Source organism: Vulpes vulpes, chromosome 10 (assembly GCF_048418805.1).
Source record: "Vulpes vulpes isolate BD-2025 chromosome 10, VulVul3, whole genome shotgun sequence".
In the NCBI taxonomy this organism is placed as follows: Eukaryota; Metazoa; Chordata; class Mammalia; order Carnivora; family Canidae; genus Vulpes; species Vulpes vulpes.
Genome location: NC_132789.1, coordinates 6554502 through 6576789, shown reverse-complemented (window position 1 = coordinate 6576789; position 22288 = coordinate 6554502). Strand labels below are relative to the sequence as shown.

At 52.5% G+C, this 22288-nt stretch overlaps 1 protein-coding gene across 19 annotated transcripts in view; it reads right to left on the bottom strand.

Moving 5' to 3' along the window:
* Positions 1–22288, bottom strand: part of PITPNM2 (phosphatidylinositol transfer protein membrane associated 2) — a 139043-nt gene that overhangs the window by 93257 nt on the left and 23498 nt on the right. For all 19 annotated transcript variants that reach the window (XR_011995011.1, XR_011995014.1, XR_011995013.1 and 16 more), the window contains exon 2: positions 14934–15040. The gene's annotated coding sequence lies outside the window, so the exon portion shown is untranslated. The remainder of the gene's footprint in view (positions 1–14933; positions 15041–22288) is intronic.

Sequence of the window (22288 nt, the reverse complement as noted above, 5' to 3'; positions counted from 1 at the left end):
CAGGTGCCAGGATAGACCCCAGAAGGGACCTAGCGGATCTGGGTGTGGCCCTGGGAAAGAGTAGGCTCTGTTCTGAGCCCCTTGTGTGCCTCTGAACACGTCTCCACACCCAGCCTCCTCAGGGATCAGTTTCCCCATGACCTTCCGATATAATAAAAAATATATATTTGGTCTTAACTTCCTTTTCTGGACACAGAGCTCCTAAAACTCTTGTGATTTCCTGAATGATAAGAGTGTCTTTTGTACGCTAATGAGCGAGAGGCTGAGCTCCCCAACCCCAGGAGGGGAGAAGGGGCTGGAGACTGAACTAATCACAGTGGCAATGATTGAATCATCTGTGCACAAAAACCCCCCTAAACAGCAGGGCTCAGAGAGCCTCCAGGCTGACGTATGCATCCGGGAGGGTGGCATTCTCCAAAGTCCATAGGACAGAACCTCCTGCACTTGAGATCCTTCAGACCTCACCCTGCACACCTCTGCATCTGGCTGTTCACCTGTATTCTTTATCACACCCTTTACAATAAACCGACAAACATCAGCAAATGTTTTCTGAGTTCTGTGAACCATTCTAGCAACTTAATCAAACCTGAGGAGGAGGGAGGGATGTGTGGGAACCCCAACTTTGTAGCCATGTTGTCCAGAAGGGTGAGTAACCTAGGACCCACCACTCCAGATTGGCATCTGAAATGGAAGGCATCTGTGGGTCTGACTTAACCTGTGGGGTCTGTACCAACTCGAGGTAGCCAGGGTGAGAACTGAACTGACACACGGGATACCCAGTTGGTGTCCACAGGTCAGCGGAGAATTGCTCAGTGTGGAAAACCCACACACATGGTGTCAGAAGTGCTGCTGAAGGGCGCCTGGGTGGCACAGTTGGTTGAGTGTCCAACTCTTTGTTTCCGCTCAGGTCATGATCTTGGAGTCGTGGAATCGAGCCCCATGTCAGGCTCTGTGTTCAGCTTGGAGTCTACTTGAGATTCTGTCTCCCTCTGCCCTTCATTCCACTCATTCTCTCTCTCTCTCTCTCTCAAATAAATAAATCTTAAAAAAGAAAAAAGGGGGGGGGGCAGCCCGGGTGGCTCAGGGGTTTAGCGTGCCTTCAGCCCAGGGCGTGATCCTGTAGACCCGGGATTGAGTCCCATGTCAGGCTCCCTGCGTGGAGCCTGCTACTCCCTCTGCCTGTGTCTCTGCCTCTCTCTCTCTCTCTCTCTCTCAAATAAATAAATAAAACCTTTTAAAAAAAAAGTGTTGGGGCGCCTGTGTGGCTCAGATGGTTGGGCGTCTGCCTTTGGCTCAGGTCATGATCTCCAGGTCCTGGGCTCAAGCCCCACGTCAGGCTCCCTGCTCAGTGGGGAGTCTACTTCTCCCTCTGCCTCTGCCTCTGCCTCTGCCTCTCCCCCTGCTTGTGCTCTCTCGCTCTCTCTCTCTCTCAAATGAATAAATTAAAAAAAAATTTTTTTAAAGTGTTGCTGAGTGGAGAAACAATTTCCTTCCATGCCCTGTCAGAAAAATAAAAGACGGGCCTGTGTGGCCTCAGGAGCCGCCTGGCTCTGATGCTCTCAGTCCCTGCAGACGCCAGGGCTCCAGGGCAGCAGGGGGCCTCTGACTCACCCACTTGGTAGCAAACATCACACCCTCTCCCCAAAGGTAAGGTCGGGACTACACAAACTCTCCTGTCTTCTATCAATATACACTCGCAGAATCACAGACACATAAAAATATTTACATGACCAGATTAACTTCTAGGTCCTGCGGCTCGCTTAAGCAAACATGTTTATCTTTCTGTCAAACAACACATGTAGAGTCGTTTCTTTTTGGGGGTGCTAGGACTCACTGAGCACTTGGGTGAGAAGGCAAAAGTAGCGGGTGGGGGGGGATGCTGAGGGCCACACACCAACCTCTCTTTACAGCCAGCAGATCCAGGGTGAGAGAGAACCCCAGGTCATGCGCTGACCCCTGTGCGAGTCAGTTATCTTGGCTCCAGACCCAGGCTCTGCCGGTGCCCAAGCCTGCTGCACAAAGTCACCCCTCCAGTGACAAGGGGAGCCAATGGTGGCATTGCACTGGTGCCGGCCGACAGCAGCTCAGCACTGCCATCTTGAGAAATCCGGGCATGCACCCACATGCCTACGTCCTGGTTTTGCAGGCTCAGTTAAAAAAAAAAAAAATTCAGGTATGCATTCGACATCGTGATGTTGCCATCAGCCTGCCCCCTCCTCCCCCCGCCTCCAACCTGTCATCCACATGAAGCCAGATGAAGCCTTTTCTAATACCCACATCAGAGCGTGACATTCCTGTGAAGGCCTCTCCGGGCTCTCCCTAGGCTCTCAAGAGGATATCCACACTCCCAGCCAGCGCATGACCCCCCACGCACCCCATTAACCAGACTCATAGTGGAACCCACGGTGCCTCCTCCATGCCTTTGGGCAGGGTGTTCCCTCTGCAAGGAAGGCCCTCCCCGCCTACACCAACCCCACCCCGGCTGTTGGGTGAACTAGGCATTGTTTGCACAGGGTGAACTCAAGGGCCCGGCCCCAGACCTTCCTCCCCAGGCTCCTTGCCTCTCCCCACAGGCAAGGTATCATGGGCACCATAAGCCCTACAGACTCTGTCCTTTCCAGGGGCCGATCAGCTCCCAAGAGTGGGGGCCAGACCCGATTCATCTCAGCTCCCAGCCCACACTCAGGGTTAACGCTGATCTGCACACAGGCTGCCGGCTCTAGGATAACGTAGGGCGGGCCACAGACCCCTCCTCCACAGGACCAGCAGCCCTATGCAGCAGCTGCCCACTCCCCATCTGCAGGTGGCAGGTATGCTCGGCGGCGCTTATGCACTGGCCTTATGCACTGGCCTTCGCTAGGTGTGACTTCTCCCTGCGCTGGCTTTGCCTGTGCCCAGCTCAGTGATGACAATACTTAATTCACAGGGAGCTCACAGGATTCTTGCCCAGCTCACTGACTTCTATCCCCATTTGGGGAAGTGTCTCTTGGGCCCATGTCCTGTTCCTCGCTCACTGCCAGCCAGGTGCCTGCTCCAGCCCAGGAAGAGGCAGCGGGAAATGGGCAGGACAACTGCAGTGAGGAGGGGAAGGGACGGGGAGCATCTGGACCCCTCCTCTGCATCTCTGGCCTACACACGGGTCATTCCCTTGGCCAAGTGGTGAGGACCTGAGAACCAGAAGATAAACAGCTGTGCTCTTGTCAGGAGGATGGATCCAAGCAGGGAGGAAGCAGAAGTGAAGACAGGCTTAAGGCTTGAGAAAGCCATGCTGCCCCTTGGGCCCCGGAACCAGTTGGCCCTAGCCTGTGTCGGTGGGCCGCTTGGCAGCAGGAGCCAGGCCTTGGGAAGGGAGATTTCCCTGAGGCTGAGGATGCTGAGTGGGGCCACGGTTCTTAGCACAACACTGTGCCTCCATGTAGTCGCCCTGGGACTCCCGCTGGGGCCATTGGCCATTCCCCTTTATAAACTACTCTAGGGAGGGATAGAGGGCTGCTACTTCCAGAAGCCAATCCTTCTGTGCAAGGGCCTAACAGACCGGTATCCTCCCTCCTCCCTCTTCCACTGCCTGGGCCCCCAGGCACACGTGGGCTCTGGGAGGGAGTCGGCAAGGAAATCTGTCTTTCCACACACGGCTGGTGGCTGCGTGGCTGGGGAGGTGTTCTAACAGACTTATTTATAGCCAAGCACCCCGTCCGCACTCTCCAGTACGTACCGCCTGCCTGCCTGCCTGCCTGCCACTGGGGCTTTTCAATTTGCATCTATATTTATCCTCCGAAGCCGTTGGGATAATGGCGAGGCCAGAAATAGCCTCGAAGACATTCACGTGAAAATGATGGGCAGGTCCCCAGCTCCTGGGCTGACCTCGCCCCCCACATCTGCTGCTTGGTAATGGGGAACAGCTGGATGGGCCCGGCAAGGCAGCTGAAGCCAGATGGGGACAACATAATCCCTCTCTCCCTGCCAGCCACAGCCCTCTGTAGTGGTGCAGCAGACGAGTCCAAAACCATACAAAAGTGATGTGATCTCCTGACGGACGTTAGCACGTTAATCAGCTCAGAGACAGAATGGAGACTCAGAGGGAGCAGGCACGAGGACTCTGCTGGTTCCTGGACACACACTCAAAAAAAGCAGGTCACCCACACTCCAAGGTTGCAGGGATATACCCTCCCATCCTCCCCCGTGCACACATACCTGAACACAGGGCACAGCTCACAGTGGAAGGGTATACACGGTCTCCTGCTTCCCCAGCCACATGCCCCCCTCCTGGAAGGGAGGACAATGCAGAGACAACCTGGCTAATGGGAGAAGCAGCAGCAGTACAGTTGGGGGAAACAGGGGGCCTTTCCTGCTCCTCAGTTTCAGTGTTCTGGAAGAACTGATCGTCTGAGAGAGGGGGACAGGCTCTTACTGGAGAACCTGGTGTATTAATGGAGGAAGGCACAGAACACAGCTGGAGGAGAGAGAAGGCACCAGTTGACTGCCTGATGGGCAGGATTTCATAGAAGAGGGGGCATTTCGGTTGGGTTTTGAAGGATGCATAGGAGTTTACCAGGAGAGAAGGGGTTAGGGCACAGGGAACAGCATGAGCCAGTGGCTTTAGCATTCAAAGGGCAGGATATGTCTGGGGAATGGCAAGAAGTATCAGTGGCAGGAGTGCAGGGTCAAGGGTGGGGAGGTGAAATCAGGCTAAGAAGAGGGCTGGGCCCTATCACAGATCTTGGGAGCACATGGGAATGAGGAGACTCACGGGCTCTGCCTATGGCCTGAGCAGGGTGTCCTCTGACAGGGACTCTGAGCTGACCTCTGACACCTCCTCCCTACCTGGATCATTATCCCCTGGTCCTGACTTTTGTCTGACCAGCCATCCCTCCTTCCCAGGAGCTCTGGCCCATTCTGGGTCTCCCCAGGAGAGCCCAGGGCCCTGTTCCCTCAGGAGCACCTCCCTATAAGAAGGGAAAGAATCCTCATTTGTGGGGTGACCACACAGTGCCAGATGCTCTCCTGGGAGTACCCTACACATAATCCCATTTAACTGTAGTCACCAGGCAGGGTAGATGTCACAAACTGTCCATTTCACAGATGAAGACGTGAAGCTTTGAACCCCTGCTCAAGACAACTGGTGATGGAGTCGGATTTAAGATGAGGTTTGCCTCAACTCTGTGTTGCCTGGACCTTTGCAGGGCCTAACTGCCTTTACCCTGCCCTTAAAAAAAGCTTTTTAAAGAATGGGAACCCCAGGAACGCCTGGGTGGCTCAGTGGTTGAGCGTCTGCCTTAGGCCCAGGGTGTGATCCCAGCATCCTAGGATCGAGTCCCACGTCAGGCTCCCTGCATGGAGCCTGCTTCCCCTCCCTCTGCCTGTGTTTCTGCCTCTCTCTCTCTCTCTCTCTCTCATGAATAAATAAAATCTTTTTTTTTAAAGATTTTTATTTATTTATTTATTCATGAGAGACAGAGAGAGAGAGGCAAAGACACAGGCAGAGGGAGAAGCAGGCTCCATGCAGGGAGCCTGATGCGAGATTTGATCCCCTGGTCTCCAGGATCTAGCCCTGGGCCGAAGGCAGGTGCTAACCTGCTGAGCCACCCAGGGATTCCTCGAATAAATAAAATCTTAAAACAAAAAACAGAAAAGAATGGGAATCCCATACCAGGACTCCCTTTGGCAACTGAGGCAAACGACAGGCCCAGGTACTCTCTGATGCTGCCTCTGTCTGGGCAGGTGCTGGGCTGTGTCAGTGGCTGAGGAGCTTCTGTTCTGTCAGGGCTCCAACGGGGTGAGGGAGTAGGCCCTGCTCTGCACTGGGGGACTGGTGAGGCCTAGGGACTCCAGGCACATCTGCAGCACTGGGGCCTCCGAGGATGCTTTCCAAGCACTGGGCTGACTGTCCATGGGACTCCTGGTGGGGATTTGGTCTCCTTCCTAGTGGTGGATCTCAGAGCAGGAGCTGGGGCACAGAGAAGAACAGGGGCCACTATCATGGGGTTGCATCTTGTCTCCCCAGAACAGCTGTTTCTGAATGCCCAAACCACTCCTGAATCTGAAGTCCTGACTTCAAGTGCTCCCTGGGTGCCTGAGCTCAATGCCTCTTAGAGCTGCAGCTGCTCCAGGGCCCACTCATAACAGCCGTGCTGCCCTACGCTGGCCCCTCCAGGTGAACAAAGAGATTCCCTGGGTATAAGACAGTGACAGCCAGGGATCCCAGGGTGGCTCAGCGTATTTAGCGCCTGCCTTCAGTCCAGGGCATGATACTGGAATCCTAAGATCAAGTCCCACGTCAGGCTCCCTGCATGGAGCCTGCTTCTCCCTCTGCCTGTGTCTCTGCCTCTCTCTCTCTCTCTCTCTGTGTCTCATGAATGAATGAATAATATCTTAAAAAAAAAAAAAAGACAGTGACAGCCGAGGGAGGGCTTTTCCCAGGGGTGGTCAGAAGAGAAAAGGGGATACAGATGCAAATTCTGTATCCTTGAAAACATCCCTGACAGAGCACCTACTATGTGCCTAGTACCTACTGTGTTCCCAGCAATCACAATCTAGGGAAAAATCATTATAACAGCTAACAGAGACACAACCCTTACTGAGCACCATACAGAAGTCACTTGTCTACTTCCCAGGGCAACATGCAGTAGGCACTACTATTGCTCCCATCTTACAGATGGGTAAACTGAATCTTAGAGAGGTGAAGGGACCTGCCCTGACTAGCAGCCAGGATCTGAACACAGCCCTTTGCTCTGGAGTCAATACCTGACTCTCCATGTCTATCATTATTTAAAAAATAAAAAATATGCACTGTAAAATGGGACAGTCACTTTGTAAAAGTCTGGCAGTTCCTCAAAATGTTAGAGACAGTTACCATAAGACCCAGTGATTCCACTCCTGGATACATATCCAGGAGGAATGAAACAGAAATCCACACAAAAACTTGTATATGAACATTCACAACGACATTATTCATGATAGAAAAAAAAGAAAAGAAAAAGAAAGAAAAGAAAGAAAGAAAGAAAGACCCACCTACTGTGGTGGGGAGAAAATGTAAATATCTATCAACTGATGAGTGGATCACCAAAACGTGCCTATCCACGCAACAGCTGGTACTCAGCCAAAAAAACAGTAAAGCATTGACACCTGCCACGACATGGATGAACCCTGAAAACATGATCCAGAGTGAAAGTAGCCGGTCACTAAAGGCCACACCATGTTTGATTCCAGGACATGAAATGTCCAGAACAGGCGAGTCCACAGGGACAGAAAACAGATTAGTGTTTGCCAGGGGTGTGGGAGGGGAGTGAAAGCCAAGGGTATGGGTTTCTTTTTGGAGTGATAAAGATGTTCTAAAAATTTTCTGATGGTTGCATAAGTCTGTGAATATATGAAATAACATTGAATTGTATACTTTAAATGGGTGAATTGTATGCTATAGAAATTATATATCGGGAAAGTTGCTAAAAAATCACCAAGCTGTGCAAAAGCAGAGGTGTGCAAGCTCAGGGTACTCGGGGAGACAGAGCAAGGGGAGTCCCTTCTGCCTGTGGCAGGAGGGACCGGCTGGGCAGCCGTGGTCACCACACTATGGCATTCTGCTGGCTTGCCACTTCTCCAAGCCAGACCTGTCTCCAGCTTCCTATGTCACACATGGACTTAGGAGCCAGCACGGCAGGTGCCATTCTTTTGTAGGAGAGAGGACATGGGCCGCCTCCCCTGGGACAGTTCCAGGGTCTCCAGTTCCAGAAGCCTTTTCTGGCCTCAGGGACAGAAGGAACCATTCGCTTGTGTGTCCTGAACCCCACACAGACATGCATCAGGGAGCTCTGCCAACTAGGGGCACAGCCATTGTCCCCAGGCAACTACAAGCCTTGGGATCTGTGATTAGCTCAGATTGTTTGTGTTAGGCAAAGGATGTTGATTAATTGAGCACCTACTAAGTGCCAGCCACCGTGTGAGACGCTCTATACTGGTTTTCTCATTTGCTCTCTTTCCTCTGGTCAGTCTTTTCAAATCCAGGCCATCTTTGCAAGATGCTTTAGTGGTTAAAGAAAACATGCCCCTGCCCTCAGATGTCCCCTTGCAGCAGGAGAAAAGCATAAGTCATGAGGTGGGCTGGCCCTGAGGCAACCCATGATGTCAGAGATGCCCTTCCTGCTGTGATGCCATCTCGTCTCATCCTTACCTCACCCACTTGGTTCCATTTAATAAACTTAGGGTAAAGTAGCAGGAAGTGAGTGCGCCGTGTTTCCCAAGAGTATTTGTAACTTGAAGAAGACCCAGAGAAGGCACAGCTCCACTAGAAGGAAGAGGGGGGCCATGGCTCTCCTTCCAAGCCCCTAAGCACAACTCAGATCTATTTTTGCTCTAGCACACAGCACAGCTCGGGCATACAGAAGGTGCTTAATACACGTTAAATGATGGCCCAACCTAAGGCCGTGCCTCCCATCTGGCCTAGAAAACTGCTGGGTGAGAACAAGCCTACAAACCCCCTTCTGCCAGGGAGACTGAGCCCAGAGGGGAGGTGCGAATCCCGAAACCCACCAGCAGCGTGTGCGAACTGCACCCACCCCCACTCATCCTGGAGAAGGGATCTGACCATGAGAAGCACCGCAGGACTGCTAGGAGCTCCCCAGGCATGCTGTGTCCGGCTGCAGCCCAGGCCGGGCAGACCAAGGGACAGGCTGCAGCCCACAGTAGGGAAGGAAGGCACTCAAGAGCATGTGCCTGGGTTTCTTTGCTGTCCACCTCCTCTAGCCTCGGAGGAAGACACCAATCAAAGGACAGAAGCTGGCTGGACACCCAGCCCAACGGGCCTCACACCTCTCTTCAGCATCCGGTGGATCTCCCACCTGGATGCCGTGTTCCTGCCCCATGGTCACCTGTGGTCCCAGGGCACTAACCAAAGCACCATCTCCGTTTCTGGAGACAGCCGGAAGTCAATCAATGGAATCAATTTCCAAGTTGTCATTCCCCAGTCATACATTTATTGTGACGGGGACAGGTCAAGTGAAAAGGCTGACAGAAAAATCAAACTGGATTTCCCCTCTTTGGCCTTAATAGGTTCAGCTTCTCCAAGGACAGCCACGACAAAATCTCTTTACCTTCCCCAGCAACCTTTGCACTGAGGAGTCTAAAGTCCACACCCAATGGTCCCATGCAGAGCTGGGAACCTGACAAGCCTTGTTCTGTATCGGGAAGGTCACAAGTGACTTAAAGCCGGTCATTAGAGCAGACTGGCAAAGTAAAAACAATGTCACCAGCCCATTCTCCACTCAAAAAGAAACACGCAGGAAGGAATGCCTGGGTGGCTCAGCAGTTGATGTCTGCCTTCAGCCCAGGGCATGATCCTGGAGTCCTGGGATTAAGACCCATATCGGGCTCCCTGCATGGAGCCTGCTACTCTGCCTATGTTTCTGCCTCTCTCTCTCTCTCTGTGTTTATCATAAATAAATAAGTACAAGAAAGGAAAGAAAAAAAGAAAAGAAAAAAAGAAAAGGTAAGGAAAAGAAAAGAAAAGAAAAGAAAAGAAAAGAAAAGAAAAGAAAGAAAAGAAAAGAAAAGAAAGAAAAGAAAAGAAAAGAAAAGAAAAGAAAAGAAAAAAGAAAAAGAAAAAGAAAAAGAAAAAGAAAAAGAAAAAGAAAAAGAAAAAGAAAAAGAAAAAGAAAAAGAAAAAGAAAAAGAAAAAGAAAAAGAAATAAACACACGGGAAGTTCCTGCAAGGCCATGCAAGGTTGCCTCCCAGTGAGTACAGTCAAGGTCAGGATGAGTACAATCAAGGTGACTCACAGTTCAAAAAAAATCTGTTCTAGGTGACAGCTGTAGTAGAGCAGTGAGATCCCAGCCCCTGCCAACCCTCCAGGCCTCCAGTACTATAAAAGATGGACTAGGGATTTAACCAGACCCCCAGTGCCATGTGGATGGCCCCTGGCTTGTGTTCCCTGGGGCATTCTGGAGGGTGCAGAGGCTGTTCAGTGCCTGACCTTTGATCCCCTGGGCATGTCACAAGGGTATCTGGGTTCACTTGTCTGTCTCCCCTGAACTATTAGCTCCCCAAGAGCAAGCACATTTTATCTCTGGCCTGGCACTTGGCAGAAACTCAATGAAGTCTTCAATGAAATGCGTGGGAACATTGACCTACCCCAGAGCTCAGACGTGGCCATCAAGACCCCTGCCCAACTGAAGTCAAAACACTGGCCCAGAGAGAGCACATGAAGGCCCAGTCAGTGCACCCAGGACTGTCAGCTTACAAATCCCCAAATTCCTGCCCAGTGGAGTCTGCCAGCATCCCATACTCCGCTACCATGTCTGGAGCCAGTCCTTCTTCCCTGAGCCCTCAGCCCACAAATCCCTGCACATCCCCCGCCCAGAGCTGTCTGTCAGTTCAGCTACAAAAACACCTGGACATGGGGCTGGAAATCCAGGTCTTGGCTCTGCTGCTCACCAGCTTGCCATGTGACTTTGGGTAAGAACTTCCCTTATGGGCTTAGTTTCCCCATAGGTTAAATGAAAAGGCTGACATCCTGAGTCCTTCCAAGTCTGTGAGAACCTGTATTCTAGGAACTCCTGGTTCCTAGTGATCCCTTTAGGCTCTACCTTTAAAACATGCCTGGAGCCCACCTCCCTCACTCCCTCTACCCCTGCCGCTGCCGTGCTGGCCCAGCGTCCAACACCCACCTCAGGCCATTAAAACCATCTCCCTGTTGGTCTCCCCACTTCCTCCCTCAACCCCATCCAGTCCCTTCTCAGCACAGTAGCCAGAAACCATCCTTCTAAAGTTGAGTGGGATCCTGGCCCTCCTTTGCTCAAACTCCTCAGGATCACTGTGTCTAGCTCAGGGTCAAAGTCTCAACAAGACTTGCATGGCCCTGCTAGATGTGGGCTTTCATTACTTCTCCAGCCCCTTTCCCTGCTTCTTCCCCTCCCTCCTTCCCTCCAGTTTCTAGAACATCTTAGACAAGCTCCTGCCTCAGGGCCTTTGCACAGGCTGTCTCCTCTACCTACAGGCTCCTCCTCAGGATAACCTCCTGGCTCTCTCCTTCCCCTCCTTCAGGCCTTTGCTTAACTGTCTCAACCTAAGAGGCCTTCTTATTTATTTTTTTAGCATTAATCCCCATCTGACAGTCTTTGTTTATTGTATGTCTACCCATACTAGACAGTAAGTCCAGAAGGGCCAGGATTTTAAATGTTTTTTCACTCTTTTATACCCAGCTCCCAGAATAGTGGGTACTCAATGAATATGGAATGAATACATTGAATACAGTGTATTGAATGAATATATTTTGATCATCTGCAGGTTGGATCATGCTGTTAAAATGAACAGTCTGGGGTCATATAATCTCCAGCTGAATGGCATCATCTTAGGATGATCATCTCTGTCCTGAGAATCCCAAGCTCTGGACACCGTCTCCAGGGATCAAAGTGATTTTTCTAGGCAGGTGTGATGCTCAGGAAGTGTGTGGAGAACAACGACCCAGAGAACACTGACTGGACCTGGTCCTGGGAGATCTGAGTGTTAGGTCATAAGCAAGTGCTTCCAGATGCTTCCTTGCTAGGCAAGATGGGGTTATAAACATGGCCTCTGTTCGTGCACTGGACATCACCCGTGGGGACGTACAAGAGACTCCAGCAGTGCGCTCTCCCTCAGAACAGAGGGAAGGCAGAGATGGGGAAAGAGGGAGCAGGAGGCAGCCAGAAAGGAGGACCTGTGGGCAGAGCTCTAGGGGAGCCCCAGCCGGGACAGCAGTGGGTGAGACAGAGCCACTGGCCTCGCATGGCCTTGTGTGGCCGTAGGGAGGCTGAGCCAGCCTCCCCCGCCCTGCTAATCCCGGACTGTGTGAGCTGAGTGTACTCAAGCCTGGCTCTCAGAGAGCCATGATGCACCTGTGTGAACCCCAACAGGTGACCAGGAGCAGGCACCAGAAACAAAGCCATTGGAATGCACTTCTGCCACCCGGATGAAAATAAAGTATGCTCTCAGGAAGACGTGCGTAACCTAAGTCAACAGGCAAAGTCAGGGAATGGGCACCTGGAGGCCCCTGAGATGCGGAAGGACAGAGGCTGGAGAGCCAGAATCCAGCAGGACACTCTGTATGTGGGCGGGGAGAGCCCCTCCACAGGCCACCAGCCCAGGTCCTGGCAGGGCCGGCTGCATGTCAAAGCATCACAGGAAAAAAAGAATCACTGGCTGGGGAAGTCAGGAGGGGACAGGAGGGGGACTCAGATCCCGCCCAGCTCCCTCCCAAACACTGTAGGGGACAGCGAGGGAATGTGGCAAGTGGGCGGTGTCTCTGCTGTAGCCCTGCCTCCAGACAGTGAGCCTGGGCCTCTCCATGCTCAGGAGCACAGCCTCGGATATGCCCAATGTGCCCATCCTCCCGACCAGCCCCCGGAGGGACGTATGCCGCTCTGCCCTCGGAGGTTGGGGTGCCTGCGCAGGTGAGGGAGAGAGGCCCACGCCGGGCCACGGCCTCCACTCTGGGCCAAGGGGAGGCTGGGAGGCCGGCATGCGCAGTAGGGTCGGAAAGTGTGTGTCAGCACTGCCGGGGGTTGAGGGCTGAGGTCCTGCCGGAGGCATCAATTCTCTTCCTCCTCAGGAGATAGTGACCTTGCTGAGGCCTCACAGAGACAATGGCAGGAAGCGCCCCTCCCTGAGAGAGCAGGGGAGTCAGGAAGGAAGCCAGGACCCTGAGCCTCTGCCTGCATACCCTCCCCTCCGAGGCTCGGCTGGAGGCTCATGGTAAATGCTAGCAGCTCTGCGCACTGGATCACAATAGTGAACATCTTTATCTTCCACCCTGGTTGGGGCCCCCCTCTTTCAGGCAGACCCTCTCTGCGGGTGGCCCTGAGCCCAAGCCAAGCAGATGCAGACCATAGCCAGGCTGCCCCCTGCCCTGCGCCCACCCCACCCCCACTTCCTGGATGAAAGGGATCCTGTTCCTTTGGAACAAGGAGCTCCTCTAAAAATAGACCCTACTCCTTAGCCCTTTCCTTCCTCACCCCCCCCCCCCCCCCCCCCCCCCCCCGCCGAGATGAGGTTGGGGGCGGGGGGACTTCACATTCTCGGTGGGGAGGGGTTGCCTTTCCCCAACCCCTCCACATGCAGGCCAGCCAGGGCCCAGCAGTCCTGATGCCCAATGCCCGCCAGAGCCACAAACTCCCAGGTGGAGCTCAGAGGAGGGTGGGGGGCAACCATGATCTTCCCCCCTGCCAAGCACAGAGGTGAGACTGGAGGGTGGGCGATCTGGCCACACCTGGGTAGAAAGTCAGGTGGGTGGGACTCCTGTCTGTTCTGTGTGTCTGGCACCCAGATCCGTACCTGGTTCAGCCTCAGGACGCAGTACATATTCACTGGATAAATGAGTAAAGCAGAGGAATTCTGAGCACAACTGGGGTTAACTAGGGACCCCCCAGATAAAGTGGCCACAAGGCCACCATCTCGAAAACCACCTAACTGGGGAATGCTGTTGTTAGGAAGGAAAAAAACTGCCTTCTGGTAGAAAAGGAAACAGGAAGCAAAGGAACTGCTATCAGAACTCAGGTCTGGTGGGCAGAGAAGTGCTCCCCAGGGCCCCTGTGGCCAGCAGGACAGGGGGCAACCTCACCAGCCCTCAGGGAGGCTCAAGGGCAGGCCTGCGTTCCATACCAGCCTTCCCCCATGCCCACCCCAGCAGCTGAGACTCTGAGCCTCTCCGAGAGTGAATTAAAACAAGACAACAAAACAAAAATACAACAGAGCACTCTCTCTTCTTAGCACTTGGAGGCCTTTTTACAGCAACTGAAAAGAATGAGCAATTATAGAGAAAACAGCCCGCAGTGCCAACATGGAAACACGGGGGGGGGGGGGGGGGCACCCGGCTGAGACCTTGTCTGCCATGTGGTTCCCCAGCAAGGAAGGGAGGCCAAGAGGAGGCCAGGGGCTGACCCGGAGCCAGGAGGCAAGGGAGGGCGGGGCCTGGACCCTTCCTTTGGGAAAGCCAGGGCCATATTTGGAACATCATGCCATGTGCTTCAGAGTTCAGACTTGGGGTCCAATCCCAAGCTCACACTGACTAGCTGTGTGACCTTGGGCCAGACACTTGCCACCTCTGAGCCTCAGCTTTCTTGTGTAAAATGGGATCATAATGGATCCTGTGCACTTAGCAGAGCCAGTGTGTTCGCAGCATGTTTAGAAACACTAATGCTACCACCAGCCTCTTCCCCCCATTAGGTTAGTTTCTCCAGATGGAACATCTATCCTCCTTATCCCCAATGTTCAGACTAGCTGAGTGGGGTCCAGTGAGAGGGGTTGGTTGGGGGTTTAGAATAAGAAAAGGCAATACCGCTTTACCTACTCTACCCACCAAAGGCCTTGGCATGACAAGAAGGGGACAGGGTGAGGCCTGTGCCAGAGACACGGGGGCAGGAAATGGGATGGGATGGACAAGTAGCCCAGGAGGACCCAGGGCAGGAGAGAAAGAGCTAAGCAGCAGGAGTCCCACCAAGGCCCCCACTGACTCCACAGAGGACCTCAGACACACCATGGCCCCCCACTCAGTTTCTCGTCCAGGGAAATGCTTACATGAAAACACACACTTTTTTTTTTCCCCGTGTCACTGACCACTGCCAAGGCCTAAGAGTCCTGAAACTCCTGTCCTGCCCTGTTTACTGGGAATGGGGAGCCCAGGCTGGGACAGGGACTCCAAGGGAAGAGGAGAGGGGCCCCTCAGGGCAGTCTCTATAGCAAAGAGTCACAAGGGCCACCAAAGGAGGTTGTATCGTATCTGGAATCTAAAGGAACCACAGACAGAACATCAGTTCTACCTACTTAGTGAAGAGCAATCAATATTTGCAAGAAGCAGGATCGATTAATACAATCTATCCCATTAATCAGATAAAGTCAGATGTTTAAGGGAAAAGAAACAGCAAGAGAGCCCCTGCACCCCCAAACTCCAAAGCCAGTGGGTTGTCCTTACCCGTTGGTCCCTGTGAGACGGCTCCCTCGATGTCCTGCCACAGGAGGAGGGACGACTCACTAGGCACGCAGGAGGGTGTCAGGGACCAGGACACACGTGTCAGCATCCTGCAGGGAGAAGCCGGGAGGAAGGAGGTAAGACAGACACCAGCCACTTTGGTCACTCAGAGCAACCTGGCAGGGAAACCAACAGGGCCCGGCCTCATCCTGAGCAGCGCCAGAGACCGGAAATCTAGCTCGCCAAGGGGTGAGGACGGGGGATGCTGGGCTGGAGTCTGCACTGGATGAAGGAACCCAGTCTGGAATGCAGTCCCCGAGGCTGATGCCCCCAACACTGCCCAAGGCTCACTCTGCTTCAGAAGAGAACCAGAACCCACACCCCCAAGCACGCATGAGCTTTCTCAGCACAGACACCCAGCTCAGAGCTCTCGGCTTCAAACCTGAGATTTTTCACCTATCAACCTTTGGGACTGCAGAAGCCCAGGCTGCAGAAGGGCAAACAGCAGCCTAGACTCCTTGGCCACCAGCCGGGAGCATCCTGGTGGTGCCCGGGGCAGGGTCACAAGCAGCGTGTGATACAGACAACACTCTCCTTCCTATCAAGTTCCTGCGGTTGGGCAGTGTGTAACTGGAGACCCACCTCCGCCAAATATCCGGAGGCCAGAGATGAACACTGATGGAAAAGGTGGAGAAATGGATTTCTGGGGAGTCCCGGGTGCATCTGCCTCTAAGACGTCAGAAAAATTCACAGGCACTGCTAAAACCGCCACTGAACCAGGGGCTCCCACCATGACCCACACTTACAGCTCAACACATTCCTGTTTGTCTCATGCACTTGCCAGACCCCATACTGAACCCGGGGAGGGGGCAGCAGCCCCCAAAGCCTTCTCCTGACCATGACCAGAAAGCAACCCTCCCACTACACCCCACCACACCCCACTTCACACTGGAAAGCTGTAGAAGCATGGCTCTTCAGGAACCAATTCTCAGCTCCAGAGAGACACACCCCCCACCACCACCAAGGGCTGAGGCCAGGCATCTGGTGGCTCCAGGGACACCAGCCTATGCCCCCAAGGGGCTAGCAGTCTTGACAAAGGTAAAAGTAAAGTGAGGGGCATGTTGGGGAGGCTCAGGATAGCAGAAGTGATAAACTGCCAAATGAGGGCACAGGCAGTAAGAGTTGAGAGGAGGGAGAGAATCTAACTGGGGACGGCACAGCAGTGGGAGGTGAGGCCGCAAGCAGTGGAGACCAGCTTTTTTACACGCCCACCCACCGCACTGCAGGCCCACATTTCTGGAGAAGCCTCAGCCAATTCTGCAAAGTCCTCTTCGGGCTGGGCCTGCAGGGGCTGAGGCTCCCTCTTGGCCATGCACCTGCCCCTGCCCCTCCTGTCCGTGGCCGCGAGTACACCCCCACAGACACGCTGGACCCCTAACAAACAAAATGTCTTGAGGGCCCGTCCCAGGTTCCAGGCCCCCCACTGCACATGCAGGGGAAGGTTGGGGAGGGGCTCCAGCTTCTCTCCTCCACATTCCCCTGTATTCCACATCTCACTGCACACACATGCCCTGCCTCTGTGTGGTTTCTCCGTTCTGTTTCTTCGCTTCCACCACAAAACCTCTAAAGCCAGTGTGAGGTCAGTGTCAGTCTCCCCAGTTTCAGAGGTGAGGAAACCTGCCAGGAGGGTAGGGGGTTTGCCATGGTAACACACCAGTCAGTGGGGAGCTGGATTCTGAAGGCCGGGCCCTCTCCACTCCACCGTGACGCCTCCCATGGGTGAGAAGGTCAACTGTGACTCACACCCAGCAGAATGAGATCTGCAGGGGCTGCGAGAGAAAAACGCAAGCTCCTTACAGAGAGGCACACTGTGGGGAAATCATCTTTCTGGCAAAAAATTAAAAAAAAAAAAAAAGCATTTAAAGTCCAAAAAGTGAATGCAAGATCTGCTACATGTCTGCTCTTCAGGGAACCTCTTGGGACCCGGGGGGAGCTGGCGGGGGGTGGGGTGGGAGGAGGAAGGTGGGGACCAATCATCACTGGGATGAAACTGGAAGATACTGCCAGGCGAGTCAGTCTCCTCCCGTGACCCCTCACACAAAAGCCGAAAAGCCAACCAGCTCCCAACCTTAGGGAAGATGAGAAACCACAACCCAAGCCGTTTCTGAGAGCTGTTGGATGCACATTCCACACACACCTGTCACGGGGTGCAGGGACTGGAAACTGAAATACACGCTGGTGTATTTGTCGCCGATGGTCAGGAACAAAAACAAAACACGTTTGTGCCTATAAGCGTTTCTCCCTGGTTTTATTGAGATACGATTGACAAAACGGTGATATATCTAAAGTGCACAACGATGGGATATTTTACACCCAGGAGCGGATTCCCATCATTGAGTCAATTAGCATATCCATCATCACCTCACAGAGCTACCCTTTTTTGGGAGGGGGTGGTGGGTGAGATCACGTGAGTTCCATCCTTCTAGCAAATCTAAGTTATATGATACAGTATATCATCAACCGTACCTGTCGAGGTACAGTATTAGAACCTCTCTGTTACGTTTCAAAATTGAAATCTTCACTATACCTCTTGAATGATGTGGAAAACTCCGGGGGGGGGGGGGGGCAGGAAAAAACAAATAAATAAAGCCCACCTTTTGGAGGAGTCAGAACCCGCTTTCCTGAAAATTTTTCAGATCCCTAGCTAATTTCAGGGGATCTGAAATTCTTACTAATTCAGATGAATTAGTAAGTGAATCTGTTTCTCTGTACAACGTCTATTAATAGGATTATCGGTCTCTTCTCATCCCCACTAAATAAATGTCAAACAAACACTTAAAGAATACCGGTTTGTGGGGTGCCAAATTACTAGCTTGCCCAGACGTCTGCATGTCTCAGGCTGGCCCTGGTTGAAAGCATGAGTTCCAAACGAGTGGGTGGCACAACCGAAGTTAAACACTGTGGTTTCCGTCCCCCGTTGACATGGAGACAGTGAGGCAGGTGGCAGGAGAGCGTGCACAGAAGGACAGATGCGAATACTGGGGGCACCACGGCAAACCGCACTGGTTGCTGGCCTCAGCCAAGGTGTCACCACGTTTGATTTCATCTGGAGGCACGGCTCCTCGTTTTTTGTTTTATTGAGATACAATCTGCATGCCATACAGTCACCCTTCTGAAGTGTATACAATTCAGTGTGCTTAGCACATTCACACAGCTGTGTGGCCATCCGCACTCTCTATTTCTAGAACACTTCCTTCGACCCCAAAGAGAAACCCATATCCATTACTAGCCGCTCTGTTCCCACTCCCCCAGTCCCTGGCAAATGCCAACCTGCTTCTGTCTCTATTGATTTGCCCACTCTGGGCATTCCATAGAAATGGGCACATAACACAAGGCCTTCTGAGTCTGGCATGTATTCAAGGGTCATCTGTGTTGTTTAGCAGGTGTCAGTGCTTCCTTCCCTTTTATGGCCAAATAATATTCCACTGTATGAACACACCACATCTTATTTATCCGTGTGGGTTGCTTCCACTTTGGGGTCATTATAAATAGAGCTGCTATGAGCATCCACATACAAGCTTCTGCATGCAGGTGTGTTTAATTCTTTGTGGTCTATACTTAGGAGTTCTTAACTATTAATAAAGTAACTTAAAACAAGCAATATATCTGTATTTTTGAAAAGATAAAAAGGGTGCAAAGTAAGCATGAGTTTTCATCTTGTCCCTTTCTCCAGCAACTGCTCCTCTCTTCAAGAAGCCAATACCAATTCTGAGTTGGTTCTCCCAGAGGCAACCTAAACACACACACACACAACACACACACACACACACACACACAAACGCACGCATGCACACACGCATGCATGCACTAGGAAGAAACCAAGCGACCAGATGAGGCTGGAGTCAGCCTCGTATGCTTTGGAAAATGCAGCACAGGTGCAGTGTGCCTCTCATCCAAAGCTGCTGAGGAAAGAAGAGGTGACAAGGCCAGGAGACAAAGGGGAGGGCTAGGGGTGGCAAGCTGTGCCATCTCTCAGCTCGGTGACCTCCAGCAACTTAACCTGTGTGCTTAACCTAATGTCCCTAGGACTCAGCTACTTTATCTGTAAAAGAGCGCTGAGGCCAGCACCTACTTCATAGGACCACTGTCAAGGGCCAATGAGCCACCAAGGGCCAGTGCTAGGCTCATGCGCGGCCCACGCTAAGTGCTGTGGTGTGTTTGTTGGGCTGTGGTTACTACTGCTGCTGCTCATCCCTCTGACCTAATCCTCAGTTTCCTCATCTGGAAAATGGAGGTAAACACCTCCCATACATAATTATGGGGTGGAACACAAAAGACCCCGGGGGAAGGGCCCAGCGTGCTATCATTGCTGATTAGCCCTTCAGCCACGCACTCCCACTGTTGGGAGCCAGGTCCCTCCCCCTGCTCCATGCCTGCAGCTCCTTGGGTCACTGGACTTCTTACTTCTTGTCCCTTCCCCCCCTCCCCCACCCTCCTTCCGGAATCTTCTCTCTGCTTTCTCAACAGATGGGCTACCCTGGAGCTGAGCTTCCTTCTCTGAATCCCAGACTGTGGAGGCAGCAGGGAAACCCTCAAGGACCTTCAAAGTTGAGAGCCCTCAAGTGAGGAAGGAAGCATTAGCAAGACCATCAGAAAGCTGTTAGAAGCAATTTTCCTCCCAGCTGGCAAAAGGCAAAGCAGAGCTGGAGGAAGAAACCCGGACCTGGGAAGGCAGAACAGGGAAGAGAAACTGAACAATGCTCCCTTGGGCATGCAAAAGTTCACTGGGGAGAAAACCAGCATGCACGCACGCGCGCGCACACACACTCACACGCTCACAACAAAAAGGAGAAATTCTTAGCCTGCAGCAGTTGGTAGCATTATGTAAAATTCCAAGCCCACAAAAATATCATTTGGATGATAAAAAGTTAAATTTAGCTAAGTACAGAGTGACTAATACTATGAGGGACAGGCGGCACCCCCAGTTGCCTGGAGCTGATACAGCTGGCTTCTAGAAACTTTTGACAAGTAACCAAGGCCTGGTGCAGCACAGAATAACAGATTATATAATAAGAGGCACAGCCATTAGCGATACAAAACAGACAGTGAGTGCTGCAGCCTCCTGCAAGGGAGGGAGGGGATGGCTGGGCTCGGGCTTGAGGTTCTCCAATAGAACCTTGCCCTGGATGCCCAGGCCACAGGCATCTGGCCATCCAGAGGCATCTGCCAGGGGAGCCAGGTCCTGGAGGGTGTCTGTGGGCAGGCCCACCCGCCTCTTCTGCAAGGATCTTTTCCCAGAGTGGATGTGGCACATGGTTACCATGGCGGACCAAGGAGACTTGGCCTTGTCTCATGACCCATGTTAACCAACAGAATGGGCTGGAAGTACCACTGTGCCAGGTTCAGACCCAAGCTCTAAGGAAGGCCTAAGAACTGAAGGCAGAGACTCAAACAGGTGTTTGCTGTGTTCATTGTGGCACAGTTCATGGTAGGAAAAGGTGGACGCAACCCAAGTGTTCATCCACAGATGAATGGATAAACAAAATGTGGGCCCTACATGCAGTGGCATATTGCTCAGTCTTAAAGAGGGAGACAATCATGGATGAGCCTGGTGGACACCACACTGAGTGAAACAAGCCAGGCACAAATGAACAAATACCACATGATCCCACCCATCCAAGGTGCTCCCAGGAGTCCTGTTCACAGGGATGGAAAGCAGAAGAAGGGTGGGCACCAGGGACTGCAGGAGGGGAATGGGAAGTTGTTGTGTAATAGGGTCATAGCCTCAGTTTTGCAAGATGAAAGAGTTCTTTTTTTTTTTTTTAAAGACTTTATTTGAGAGAGAGCGGGTGAGAAGAGAGCACAAGCAGGGGGAGAGGGAGAGGGAGAAGCAGACTCCCCGCTGAGCAGAGAGCCTGATGTGGGGCTCGATCCCAGGCCCTGGGATCATGACATAAAGCCAAAGGCAGGTGCTTCACTGACTGAGCCACCCAGGTGCCCCAAGATGAAAGAGTTCTGGAGGTCGATGGTGGTGAAGGCTGCACAACAGTGTGAATGTCCACTGAACTGGACACTTAAAAATAGCTAAAGTGGTAACGTTTGTTATATGTATTTTACAATAAAAAATGAAAAATAGGAGGAAAAGGAGGCGGCCTGCACACTTCTGTGTTTGCACTCTGGGGCGGGGGAAGCAGCCACCATGGAAGAAGCCCACGTAAGATCACTGAGCCATGAGAATCCCAAGCCAGTGATGGGGAGGGGTGATGCGGAGGGGAACCACTGTCCCAGCCAAGAGCCCCAGCAGATAGAGCCAAGTGCCAGCCCTGACTTACAACCATGGGAGTGGGGCCATCCTGGAAATGGATCTTCCACCTCCAGTCAAGCTGTCCCAGCTGACACCAGCAGAGCAGAGATGAGCTGTCCCCACCAAGCCCTGCTGAAACTGCCATGTTGTGAGCAAATAAAATGGTTGATGTTTTAAACCACTAAAGCTGGGGAGCACTTTGTTGCACTGATGGATGTCTGACACCGTGGTCAGGCTCTCTAATGGCTTTGGAGGGAATCTCTGTTCCTAATGTGAGGCCAATGGAGGTCTTTCATGCCCTCATAGGTGAGTCACGGAGACAAAGCAGTGCCTGAATAAGTCTCAGAAAGAGACTCCTTTTCTACTCTCCAAATCCCCACACATACTGAAATCCAATAGCTGCTGTGAAGGCCATGGGTTTCTCCATGGAGCAGCCAGGCCGTCTATCAACTGTTTCAACCATCCTGTCCAGAGCAGGAATGTGTATGCTGAGCACAGAGATGTGTGTGTGGGGGCTGTGGGAATGACCCAGGGGTGAGATTGAGACCACAGTTCTCGTTGAATGGACTCTGGGTCGGTCAGTTCCCTTCTCTAGGATCCATTTTTCCACATGTCCTATGAGGAGGCTGACCTCTAAAGGACTTCTCCATTCAGCTCCAACATTCTGTGAGTAGAGGAACATACACCCCTTCCAAGCCTGGCCCCTAAAATGCCCACATGACCTTCAATGCCCTCGGTCTTCTCTCACCAAGCAGCTGACAGCCTAGGTCCCATGGAAGACCCCAGGGGAACCCCAGCAGATGGCAGAAACACCACAGGAAAGTAGGCTGAAGCCCCGAATCACTACACGGAGGCCACCCCCAGAGCATTCAAGTCAACTATAAGAAGTGAGAACAGTCTTTACTGGGATATGTTGAGACTATAATAACTGTTATAGCAGCTAGCATTACTTATCCTAACTAGTACATGCACCAAACTGTTACTACACTTCCATCATGTGAAGGATGCACAGGAGAATCAGGCCCAGGCCTGATCTTGACCCTCCTGGCATCAC